At 41.5% G+C, this 13404-nt stretch overlaps 1 protein-coding gene across 3 annotated transcripts in view; it reads left to right on the top strand.

The window, feature by feature from the left end:
• Positions 1–13404, top strand: part of RAB30 (RAB30, member RAS oncogene family) — a 90369-nt gene that overhangs the window by 45397 nt on the left and 31568 nt on the right. The window contains exon 1 of one of the 3 annotated variants that reach the window (XM_077867235.1): positions 12915–13115. The exons of the other annotated variants lie outside the window; for them this stretch is intronic. The gene's annotated coding sequence lies outside the window, so the exon portion shown is untranslated. Of the gene's footprint in view, positions 1–12914; positions 13116–13404 lie in introns of those variants that run through there. 3 annotated transcript variants of the gene reach the window in all.

Below are 13404 nucleotides of genomic sequence, written 5' to 3'. Positions count from 1 at the left end.
ATGAATACATAAATAAAATCTTAAAAAAAAAAAAGTACCTATGTACAACAGGCACTGTGCTGCTGGGGATACACAGATGAATACAATTCAGTCTTTTCCTTCAGGCAACCTTTGTTTTATGGAGTAGATAGTCCTGTAAATAAATAAGCAATGGGGTAAGTGCAGTGATGAACTAAGGTCGGGGTAATGTGGGAAAACCTACCTGAGCAAGGTGGAGTGAGGCACAGGGACTGAAGGGATCAGGTGACAAAGCTTTGGGTGAGAGCATGATGACTTCCTTGTCACCAGCATGAGAAAGTGAAGTAGGCTAGGAGTGAGGAGAGGCTGACAGGGTGTTGCAAACAGGTCGAAGAAGCATTTCAGACCTGGTTTTGAAAACCATAGGTTTGTAGAGTTTTCCACTAAAGAGCAGACTATCCAGCGTGTTTTAGATACATACTCAGGTGGTAGGCAATGGTAGTATTATTCCCTTTTTCTGTGTAGGGGAGCTGAGGTTCAGAAAGTGACTTGCCCAAGATCACTTAGTGTGTTGGAGTTGGAACAAAGCCACAATTTCAAGGCAGATCCATCTGCATCTTTGTACTACTAAGTTACCTTTCAAAGTATCAGTGGCCAACAAGTATCTTGAATTTCTGACTGAAAAGCACTCTTACTCTCCTCTCCCTGTGATACTGGAATTGGAGAATAATTTTAAGACTTCATATGATTGTGACACCTGGGTGGCTCAGTGGGTTAAGTGTCTGCTTTCAACTCAGGTCATGATCCCAGGGACCTGGGATTGAGTCCTGCTCAGCAGGGAGCCTGCTTCTCCCTCTTCCTCTGCCTCTGCCCCTAACCCTGCTCCTGCTCTCTCTCTCTTTCTTAAATAAGTAAATAAACCCTAAATAAATAAATAAATATTTCATATGATCAAGAGCCAAATTTATGTGGTACTAGTTCTTAGTGCTATAAAAGTTCCTGGGGGAGATGGCATCCATATTGCCCTGAGGAAAAGGTTAACTAGAAGAGGTAATGGGAACCCAGGTGTGAGAAAGGTGATGCTATGTTGTCATGTGGAGGGGACGCGTGGGTCTGGGAAACAGATGACAAGAAGCCACTTCTTGGCATCATCACTGTCACTGGCTTCCTGGGATAGGTGTGTAAAGAAAAGAGAAATGAATGACCATGTACTTCATTCTCACCTTTGCTTTTGCTGAATATAAACACATAACTGGCATTAAAAACATATTTTTACTTCCTTATTACGGTCACCAGAGTTTATTCAACGGCATTCCCCTTATACCGCACTGTGATTTATCTCAGTGTCCCTGTCCTCTTCTCAAACTCACTCTGAATATATAAGGGAAATAATTGAAGGTCCTACAGCTAGTAGAATTACAACCAGGTGTGCAAATAGAAATGACATTCAGCAGTCTATGTGATGAACAGAGCTTGCCTATATAGAAGGGGGTGTGTGGGGCAGCCCCAATAGCCCAGCGGTTTGGTGCTGCCTTCGGCCCGGGGCGTGATCCTGGAGACCCAGGATCGAGTCCTGCGTCAGGCTCCCTGCATGGAGCCTGCTTCTCCTTCTGCCTGTGTCTCTGCTTCTTTCTTTCTCTCTCTCTCTCTGTCTTGAATGAATGAATGAATGAATGAATGAATGAATAAATAAATAAATAAATAAATAAATAAATAAATAAATCTTTAGGAAAAAAAAAAGAAGAAGGGGGTGTGTGTTTGTCTTGGTGCTCCAAAGTTCTCTTAAGATTCCTTCTAACTCTGGGGCACCTGGGTGGCTCAGTCAGTTAAGCATCTGCCTTTGGCTCAGGTCATGATCTCAGAGTCCCCTGCATTGAGTCCTGCTCAGCAGGGAGCCTACTTCTCCCTCTGCCCTCTCAACCCCCTCCTCTCTCTCTCTCTCTCAAGTAAATAAATAAATAAATCTTTAAAAAAAAAAGATTCTTTCTAACTCTGTCCTGATTATCTTCAGAGCCTGGAGTTGGGATCTTTTTTAAATGCTACTATATTATATTACAATAATAGTGTTGTGAAAAAAAGGTGTACTTACTAGTCAAAACAGAGTTGATTAGTTTCCCAGCTCCCCAGGCTACCAATTCTTTTACCTTAGGCACATTATTAATTTTCTTAAGATTAAGTCTTGTAGATCTTTGGTCTTGTAATTATGCCCCTTCTCTCTGCCATTATCAGGTTTACCCTCATCACTGGATAATTCTCAATAGCAAATAAACATGCTTCTGTATTTATCTGCAAATAAACAACAGTTCCCCCCACCCCATCCAAAATCCCAAAATGTTTTCTAATTTTGTCCCTTAACTATTCCAAAATAAATTCATTATGTAGTTTATACCTCTAGCTGTCTTCAAGTCCTTTCTCTCAGTAAAACTTATAGGTTGTCCATAGTTTGGGCTTTGATATCTTTACCTCGCTCTCCTCTCTCCCCATTGTTCCACCAGGTCTATTCTTGTCATTGCAATCAATGAATGACCTTCATGTGACCAAGTCAAAGGCCGTTGCTTTCTTTTAATCTTGCTCATTTTCTCAGCAGCATTTGACAATGCTGATTGCTGTTTTCTTAGGCATTCTACTTTCTTTTTTAAAAAATGTTATTTAGGGCAGCCCCGGTAGTGCAGTGGTTTGGCGCCGCCTGCAGCCTGGGGTGTGATCCTGGAGAGCCAGGATCGAGTCCCATGTCGGGCTCCCTGCATGGAGCCTGCTTCTCCCTCTGCCTGTGTCTCTGCCTCTCTCTGTGTGTCTATGAATAAATAAATAAATAAATAAATAAATAAATAAATAAATAAATAAATAAAATCTTTAAAAATATATAAAAATAAAAATGTTATTTAAATTCAATGAATTAACATATAATTTATTACTACTTTCAGAGGCAGAGGTCAGTGATATTCATCAGTCCTATATAACACCCAGTGCTCATTCCATCATATGTCTTCCTTAATGTCCATCATCCAGTTACCCAATCCACCCAACCCCAAACATTCCAGTGACCCTCAGTTTGTTTCCTTTTTTTTTTTTAATTTTTTTTATTTATTTATTTATGATAGTCACACACACAGAGAGAGAGAGAGAGAGAGAGAGGCAGAGACACAGGCAGAGGGAGAAGCAGGCTCCATGCACCGGGAGCCCGACGTGGGATTCGATCCCGGGTCTCCAGGATCGCGCCCTGGGCCAAAGGCAGGCGCCAAACTGCTGCGCCACCCAGGGATCCCCTCAGTTTGTTTCCTATGATTAAGAGTCTCTTATGGTTTGTCTCCCTCTCTGATTTCAACTTGTTTTATTTTTTCCTCCCTTCCCCTATGATCCTCTGTTTCTGAAATTCTACATATGAGTGAGATCATAGGATAATTTTCTCTCTCTGATTAACTTATTTCACCTACCATATCTTTTTTTTTTTTAAGATTTTATTTATTTATTCAAGACAGACAGAGAGAGAGAGGCAGAGACACAGGCAGAGGGAGAGGGAGAGAAACAGGCTCCATGCAGGGAGCCTGACGCAGGACTTGATCCCGGGTCTCCAGGATCACACCCAGGGCCGAAGGCGGCGCCAAACCGCTGGGCCACTGGGGCTGCCCACACTTAGCATATCTTCTAGTTCCATCCATGTCATTGCAAATGGCAGGATTTCAATTGTTTTATGGCTGAGTAGTATTCCATTGTATATATAGACTACATCTTTATTCATTCATCTGTGGATGGACCTCTGGGCTCTTTCCATAGTTTGGCTATTGTGGACATTGCTGCTATAAAACATTGGGGTGCAGGTTCCCCTTTGGATCACCACATTTGTATCTTTGGGGTAAATCCCTAGTAGTGCAATTACTGGGTCAAGTTGGACACTCTACTTTCCTGGGTCTCTTCCTAACCTCTCTGGGTTCTCCTCCTTCTCTTCTCCACTTCTAAATGGTGATGTGCTTCACATTCTGAAATAGCCCCTTCTTTTCTCTGAGGTATAGGTATCCTCTTCTAATCCAATGACTTTCAGTAATATCTACTTGCTAATGGCCTTCAAATTTGGCCTTCAAATCTTTACCTTCAAATATTTTCTGCAACTCCAGATTCATGTCCAGATAAGGTATCTAAGAGGCACTTGCATGCACATTTTACATGGCTGAAAGAGAACTCTTAACTTTGTCTCTACCCAAAACTTGTTCTTCCTTCAGTCTTTCCCACCCCAGTAAGTCTTCCCCCCCACCCCCATAAGTACTATCCCCCCGAGTACTCAAGGCAAAATATCTAGGCATTGCTTTTGATTTCTTTCTTTTTTCTCCTATTATCATCCATTCCTATCTTTTCTGTCTTCAGAAACATTCCCAAATTTATCTCCTTCCTACCATCTCCAGCACCAGCACCCTAGTCCAAGCCACATCATCCTCTGCCTAGACCACTTGCAGTGACCTCCTAACTAGACTTCTTGCTTCTGCTTGTATCTATACCATAATCCCCTCTATTTCAGTGACTAGAGAAATCTTTAACCCTGTTTATCGGTCTGTGCCACACTCTCTCCCCGGCCCCCTGCCCCTGCAGGTGGCCTCCCATTGCACTTGGCATGAATCCACACTCCTCACCCTGGCAGACCAAGGTCTCTGTGACCTGCCCCATGTCACTCACTCAGTCCACTTATCACTGACAGTGCATCAGCCTCACTGTGCTTGGTTTTGGTTCCTTGAACTTGCCAAAGTCCATTCTCACTTTACAGCCTTTGCCCTAGTTCTTCCTTCAGAATGAAATACTTTTCTTTCAATCTACATATGCTTGATCTTTCTTATTTGAATCTCATCTTAAATATAGCCACCTCGAAGAGGCCTTCTCTGATGTCCCACTCTAAAATTGCTATGTTGGGGCGCCTGGGTGGCTCAGTTGGTTAAGTGTCTGCCTTCAGCTCAGGTCATGATCCCAGGGTTCTGGGATCGAGTGCCATATCAGGCTCCCTGCTCAGTGGGGAGTCTGCTTCTCCTTCTCCCTCTGTGGCTCCCCTTGCTTATGTTCTCTCACTCTCTGTCAAATAAATAAATAAATAAAATCTTAAAAAATAAATAAAATTGCTGTCTAGTCACTCTGTCCCTTCTTCCTATTTTAGTTCTCTACAAGTAAAAACTTGGCATTATCTTATTTTCTTGTTCACTAATGTATATGCTCATTTCCCCATTCATTCATTGCTGTTTGCTGCCCAACTGGAATGTGTACTCTCTGAAGTTGGGGAACTTTTTCTTTGTTGCTGTAACCTCTGCTTCTGGATCAGTACTCGCACAATAGTAGATGCTCACTACAGATATATGGGATGAGTAAATATATTTTTCTCATCTGTAGAATGCAGAGTTCTCATAGTTCTTTAGGATGAATACTTATGTCTCAGAGTTCTTTAGGATGTACTCTGTCTTATGTCTTTAGGATGTCTTTAGGATGAATACTTATGTCTCAGAGTTCTTTAGGATGTACTCTGTCAAACTTGGTAATGCATGTGAAGTGAATTCTGTGCTACCATATTGTATTTAATAAATAGAAAAAATATTTTTTTAAGTACCTGGCTTGTCATAGATGTTCAACAAAGATTAATTCTTTTTTTTTCTTATGGTCTGGGTCTCTTGTAGGATTTTCTGTTGAGATAGCTTACATTCTCAGCAAGGTGAAAGGTACTCCCCAATCAGCTATGACTCTACATTTTTTTCTGAAGAAAAGATTTGAAAAGTACTATTTAATGAAGAGTCAGCTAGTTTAGAACCATTATTAATGTCACTTCTGTCTCCCTCCCCTAGTATACACATATAACAAGACTTAGCTTTCTCCTGGGAAATAATAATTTTCTTCTCTTTGGTTATATGATCTTCTCCAATTAACTCTCCTTGGAGTCAAAGTATTTTGGGATTTGATTTCTAAATCCCGGTGTTCAGGTTCCCTGAAAAGTATTTCCAGCTTTGTGTGTTCTGATCAATGTTTCTTTTGCATTTTACTTAATAAATATTTAGGGTCGACTGAGTGCCTGGCAGTGGGGATACAGTTAAGATTTCTTAGGGTCCTCTGTTTCCTGGTGGAGGAAGTAGGATACATAAATCAATGAGGATAATAAAGTGTCTATGAAAAGAGTCTTAATAGAACATAGCAGAGGCACAGTGGAGGGAGTGGCTAATCCACATTGAGGGGAAAGGAAGGTTTCAGAGATCTGTGATTGCTCTTCAGCCAACAAGGAGAGAATGGCTGTGTGAGCAAATTGTGGAGGAATGAACCTGCCTTGGGATCTGCACTGAGAGGCTGGCGTGGCTGCGTGTCACAGTGGCAGTGGTAACTCAAAGGTCATGAGAAGCAAAGCTAGAGAGATGGGTTGGCCTGAGTCATGGACGGCTCTGTATGCCTGGCTAGAGAATTTGAACTTTCTCCAACAATAGCAATAATAGGAACAGCATGTAACTTTTACCCTGTACTTCCTATATGCCAGATTCTTTTCTTTGTTCTTTATTAATTCCTTTAATCTGTGCCATGACCCTGTGTGGTAGGTACCGTTTTAATCCTTGTTTACAAAGAAACACAGGCACCAGGAGGATGGGGAACTTGACCAAGGCCACTCAGTTCACAAAGGCCCGGGGCAGGACTCAGGCAGGCAGTTTGGCTCTCAAGTTTGCCCTCTTCACCAGGGCACTGTACTTCCTCTCACAGCTTTGTGTGGGCAGCCGGGAGCCCCTGAGGAGATTGAAGTGTGGGAATGACATGGCCACATTAGTTCTCTGGGAAGGTTGCAGTGTTGTTGCATTGCATCTTGTACATGGGTTAGTTTCTAAAAGCCTCTGAGGCAAAACATGCAGTTACCTTTGTCCTTAAAGTGAAGAGTATTTGGGTGAGGCTTGCTATGCAAGCAGTAGCACCTCCTGTCGCACTGAACCCAAGGCAGCAGCTTTTCCCCTAGCCTTGGAACCGAGGGCAGTCTTTAATAGAATACATGTAAGAGATGGATAATCAGCTTGTGTTGAGGGGCCCTGTTCAAAAAGCACAAAAGAGTCACACGCCTGCAGAAACTGAGCCCCTCCATGGCGACAGCCGACTGAGCCTGCCCTCTCACTCCTTCCAGGGCCCATACTCACGCAAGGGGCAGCAGAGCTCATGCACTGCGTAGTGATTTTCCCTGTCTCTGTGTCTCTCTGTGGAAGGAGTCCATGTGGCCTGGATGGAGAACAGGGCTGCTGCTGCCAAGGTATGAGAGGTTGGCTCCAATGAAAGTCAGGACAGATAGACAGGAGAAGGAGGGTGTGAGACATATAAAGGAGGTTAAATTTCCTAGACCTAATGACCAACTGGATTTGTTCTCCTCAAACTTTTTTCTGATGTGAAAACTTGGTACATCGTTTGATTTTTTTCTTTCCAAACTCTGATAAAATTCCTTTTAATTTCCAACGATGTTAGCTTTGGTAACACAGGATTCTCCTTGCTCCTGACTTCTGCTACTGAAATAGGCCTAAGAGTCTCTGCAAGTGTTCAGGAACTTTGATCAATCCATCTGTTGTGGCAACAGTGCAAATATGCCTGTTTTTTGTTTATAAATAGACATTGTATTAGGTAAATTCTCTTGATGGCACTAGAGAAAACCCACTGCTACGTTCTCTTGCAGGTCTTATGGTAGGTTCACTAATTTTTTAAAAAATTGAAATGATTTTGTAAGTGCTTTAAAGAAAACCTTGACATGATTTCAGAGATAAAAACCAAACCAAACCACCCAGCACGTGGGAAAAAGAGACAGGGAGGAATGCATCAAAATGCTGAGAGTGATTATTTTCCCCTTTTCTGTGTTTTCCAAGTTTTAAAAAATGTGCCTGTGGTGCATGCAAAATGTCAAAAACTTGTTAGAAAAAAAAGGACAAAATGAAAAAATAAAAAGCTCCCCGTAATCCCATAATCCTAACACAACAGGTTCTTACTTTTGAGATGTCCTTGTTCACATACATGCTCATTCTTCATAGCTGCAGTCCTGAGAAATGCAGCTTTGTGTATTCTTTTTATTTTATAGCCTATTGTCAACATTATTTCATATTTTCACATAGTTTTCATAATTGGCATTTCTAATGGCTGCTTTGCATTCCATGGTGTTGATGTTTCATACTGAACAATCCCTTGTTGGACATTTGGATTGTTTCCAGTTCTTTTAGATAAGATGTAATGAACATTTTTATTCATTTAGCATTTTGAGTTTGTTCAGGTCTTTCCTTAAAGTGGATTCCCAGTGGTGAGCTCACTGCATGAAAGGTTTGAACTCTGTTAATGGCTTTTCGTTCGTACCTGCTAAGAGCCTATTTCCTAGGAGTGCGAATTGAATGTGGTTGTACACTAGCTGTGTACATGTGTGTTTGTCCCATGTTTCTCTCACTGGTATTGAGCTTCTATGATACTTAATATAATCTATTATCTCTAAATGTCCTGTTTATTGAAGAAAATGTAGAAAAGATATAAATATATAAAGAGGAAAATAAACTCTCCACAATCCCACTACTCAGAGGTAAGGTAAGCATTTTAAAAATGTATTTCCTTCCAAGTATGTATTTCATAATGTTACATCATGTGGCTCAAAGAAAAACCAAAACAAAAATATAACCTCTTCTCTGTTGTGTAGAGGTTTTACAACTCTCTCCGTTCTAGGGCCAAGTCTAAGTAGTACTGGAATGAACTTTCTTATGAATAAATCTTTGTACACATCTTGGCATCATTCCTTAGGAAAATTCACAAAAGCAGAATTGTTGGATCAAAGAGTATGGACAATTGTTAAGGCTTTTGATGAATATTGAAAACCTGCTGTTGAGGAAAGTTGTGCCACTTGACATACTGTCCGTGGTAGACCGGCTGCTGGGGGGGCTTCGGGCTGGGCCTGAGCTGGTTGGTGAGGTAGGGACAGAGGTGGTGCCAACGGGGAATTCAGGCTACATTTCTGACAGAACATCTGTGGGCCTTGATGACAGATGGCTTATGGTATGCTGTGTGTGTCTGTGTGTGTGTGAGTGTGTGTGTGCGCACGTGTGCGTGTGTGCACGTGTGTTTTGGGGGGCTGTGCTGAGGGAGAGTTTTACATAGGAATTTGCCAGGATGCAGATAAAATAATTTACAGGGAAGCCCTTAGAAACTTGAGGTACTCTATGGATGTAAAAGCCCTATTGATAGTAATGGTAACTAAGAAATCCCCTCCTTCCCCACAGGGTTGTTTCAAGGATGAAGTGGCTGATGTGTGTTAAAGTACATAGGCCCTAAACAAATAGGGCCTCTTGAGTGACACAGGACCTGGCACAAACTTGAGAGACAAACTTGGGAGAATTCTTGTATCTTATTCTCATACATTTGCGTCGCAGACCGCATGGACACTTGCTTCCTTTCCCTTTTTCTCATGCTTCCAGTGAGGAGGGAATCCGTTTAAACAGCTGAAGGAAGGGTCCAGCCTGGAGTGACAGTCTTCTGGCAGGGAAGGAGGGAAGGAGACACCTCTGTCCTGGAAAGGCCTTGCGTCCCTCAGGCTAGGGAAGTGCTCGAGACCACTTGTGAGCGGCTGCCCTGCCCCCTGGCTGCCTGGCAAGGCTGCATTGTGTGCTCAGCCTGGGGGAGGAGGCTGAAGATGCCCATAAGGAGGCCCTTCCGGTCCAGCCGAACCGACGCAGGAAAGCTTCTGCAGAGGAAAGATTAGACGCAGTGCCCAATTTAGAGAACCCAGTGGGGTGTGCATTGGGACAAACCCCCGGAGCTCTTTGAGGGCAGTATTGTTTATTGTTGGAGAAGGATAGCGGAGGGAGCCCGGCCTGCTCGTGCAGAAGACGGAAACAGCAAGTTGGGTCTGGAAAGACCTTTTTTAGAGCAAACATGTTTTGTATACAGAAGCTCCCCATCTTGGAAAGGGATTAATGAGCAGGAAAGGCATCTTTCTTTTGCCATGGGAAACAAGGTGCCAGTTATTTCCCGGCGCATCCAAGACTCTGTCAAGTACCTGCACCCTGAGTGCTATGGTACAAAACAAACTAGTTCTGCCTGGGGAGCTAACTGATTGGGGCCCCAAGTGACTCCTACACAGTGGCCCTGTCTCCCCCTCTTGCCTCTAGGAAAATCAGATCTGTGCTCAGTGCAGTGATGCTTTCTTACTATGGAAGGGGAAAGAGCACTCTTACTTCAACAAGAGAATTCAGACATTTGCTTTGGGTCGTACCGATGAAATGCTGCTTCATGGGTTAACTTTCCTTTTCCTTACTTGCCTGGTATCCCAAATCTATGGTATATTTCTAGGAAATAGGAAGATATAAGAGGTGATGTCTACAAAGAATAAAATAAAACATTTTATTGTCTTGCTTTTTGAAAATGATATTACAGAACCTCTGAAAACAATAATATGTTATATGTTAGTTAATTGAATTAAAAAGAATTAAAAGAAAGAAAAGTAAAAAAAAAATGATATTGCGGAGATCTCAGGCCTACTTTATTTATTTATTTTTTTTGTATGTCTGAAAAAATATTCCCAAGGGCTGCTTTTGAGATCCTTCCCATCCATGGGTCTGTGTCAGCCTCCCCTGGTGCTTATTATGCCTGTGCCCTTGCCTGGTAGGGATTTACATTTGCAGACCTCGTTGGCCCTCATGGCAGCTCTGATTCAGTGTCAGGGGACAGGAGTGTGTGGGTCCTCTGGCTCTGTTGTTGACATGCTGTGTTGGCCTGAGGCAAGTCACTCTTGATTTCAAATCCTATTTCTGTAAAATGGGGCGAAAAAGCTAGCCTCCTTCTCCTTCCCCAGGAGGATCCTGTGTCAGAGTTGAGTGAGTCATTCTTGAGCTGTAATACATGATACAAATGTGAGAGTCTTGTTTTTACTTGTGAAATAAATAGACTAGGGTTCTGTCCATTGGTTTTGGCTGTCATATGATGGATGCTCATTTTTGAGGGAAGTTAGAATCAAAGAATGAGTCCACCATGTTAGGAACTTAACTGTGCTGGAACATAGTTTAATAGAGAGAGCGGTGGCACACACAATAACCTGGAAAGAACAACCCCACCAGCCGGGTGGGACATTCCTTACCTGTCATGTGAAGGGGTGCAGCAGAGCAGACAAAGAGATAGAAACAGAGCACCCCAAATAGATTTTTAAGATTTTTTAATTTTTATTTTTAATTTTTATTTTTTTAAAGATTTTATTTACTTATTCATGAGAGACACACAGAGAGAGAGGCTGAGACACAGGCAGAGGGAGAAGCAGGCTCCATGCAGGGAGCCCGACACGGGACTCAATCCCTGGTCTCCAGGAACACGCCCCGGGCTCAAGGTGGCGATAAACCACTGAGCCACCGGGGCTGCCCTAATTTTATTTTTAAATAGATTTTATTTATTTGACAGACAGAGAAAGAGAGCACAAGTAAAGCAGCAGACAGAGGGAGAAGCAGGCTCCCTACTGAGTAAGGAGCCCAATGCGGGGCTCAATCCTGGGACCCCAGGATCATGACCTGATCATGACCAAACAGATTTTTTTTTTAGAGGACTTTTGTCACTGTATTAGGAAAGCTGTCTTGCCTTTCTAGCAAATACTGCAGACTGAGTGGAAGGTCGGAATATAATTGGTTGAGAGTTGGAGGTTATCCTCTTTCCTACAACTAGATACAGCCTCCCCAGAAGCAAACACTGTTGCTAATTCTCCTGTGTCTCTTTCTGGAGATATTTTATGCTTATGCATTTAAATAATTAAACGTCCCCTTTTCATACTATACTTGCCATTTTCCACCTTGCTTCTTTCACTTAATGCATCTTCCAGAAATCCAGAGCAGGCTGCATAGTATATTGATGTATAGTTTTCATAATATTGCAACCATTTTCCTGCTGATGGACTATTAGGTTGTTTTTCATGTTTGTTAGTACAAATGTTGTTTAAAGAATATCCTACTGCATGTGTCTTTGTACGTGTGTTATGTAAGTATAGGACAGATTCTGAGAAGTGGAATTGCTGGGTCAGAGGGTTTGTAATAGCCTTTTTAGTTTTTAATCAGTATTGCCCTCCAGAGAGGTTGCATTGATTTATCTCCTACTGGTACTACACAAGCACCCCATTTCTCCATACACTCTCCTTTACAGAGTGAACTTTGCCAATCTGAATGAAAAATGGCTTCTGACTTTGAATTCATTATCGTTTTCATTATAAATAATCATCTTAATTGTTTAAAATTATATAAATTATACATTAGAGTTTGAATTTACTCTTAAGAGTAAAGCTGATCATTTAAAAAAATGTAGAGGTGCCATTTTTATTCCCTTTTTCATAAACTATCTGCTTATGTCTTTTGTCCATTTTTTCTATTGATTTATTCAATTATTCTTATTGATTTGTAGGAACTCTTTAAGCATTTAAGGAAACTGGCCCTTAGTTATATGTATTTCAGATATTTTAATCAGTTGACCTTTTATTGTTCTGCCGTGCAGAATTTTTAAAAAATTTATTTAGTCAAATTGGTCAACCTCTTTATTTTATGGCCTTGATTTTGAGTAATTCTTAGAAAGCCTTTCCCAATTTAAGATTTTATATAGACCATGCTTTCTTCTGGTAGTACTCTTATGTTTTCATTTTTCAGAATCTAAATCTTTATAATCCATCTGGAATTTATTTTAGTATGAGTGAGATAGAGTTCCAACTTAATTTTTTCCCAGAAAGACGTGGGTTTTGAATCCTGGCAGTTTTACTCATTAGCTGTGTAATTTTGATGAAAGCTTACAATGTCCTTTCTGTAAGCTGGGGATAATAATAATAGTACCTACCTCACAGGATTGTTGTGAAGATTGCATGAATACGTATATGTAGAAGAGTACCTGACACATAATAAGCATTGAATAAATGTCACTTATGATTACTGTTACTAACGGTGATAGAATGTGAATTATTTACATCGTTGGTGGATAGAGAGGCCGCCTTGCACCTCACTAGTGTGTGACAGGGTGACATTTCATTACCTACACTCTTTAGTTTCTTCACTTGCATAATGAATAAGAACCAACTCATGAGATTGTTGGCAGGTGCAGATTAGATCATGTCTGTGAAAACATTTTGCGAACTGTAAAGGGCCATGTCAAAATGCTGGAGATTATGGCCTGGTGAATGAGGAGCAGCCATGGCACAGGTGGGTGTTTGACATCCTTGGCCAAGGAGAATAATTAACTCGCAATAACATGAAATTAGCAGCTTATGTAAAGCAAGTGAGCTTGCAGCAGTTGATTATAGTAATGTTTAGTAATTGCCTTCTAGTAATTAAGCACTAATGAGCTTCCTGAGACAGAATCTTGTTAGAGTGAAAGATCAAACACTTTCAATTCAACGTCTACTTGAACATGGTCCTGGGATATGCTGACATGAGTGTCTTGTTGAAGTGTGGTCCTTGTCTTTAAGGACAGTAGGGGCAACATGTGTAG

This window comes from Canis aureus, chromosome 23 (genome assembly GCF_053574225.1).
Source record: "Canis aureus isolate CA01 chromosome 23, VMU_Caureus_v.1.0, whole genome shotgun sequence".
Classification (NCBI taxonomy): domain Eukaryota; kingdom Metazoa; phylum Chordata; class Mammalia; order Carnivora; family Canidae; genus Canis; species Canis aureus.
The sequence above is the reverse complement of the archived record's forward strand: the minus strand, read 5'-3'. Positions and strand labels throughout refer to the sequence as shown.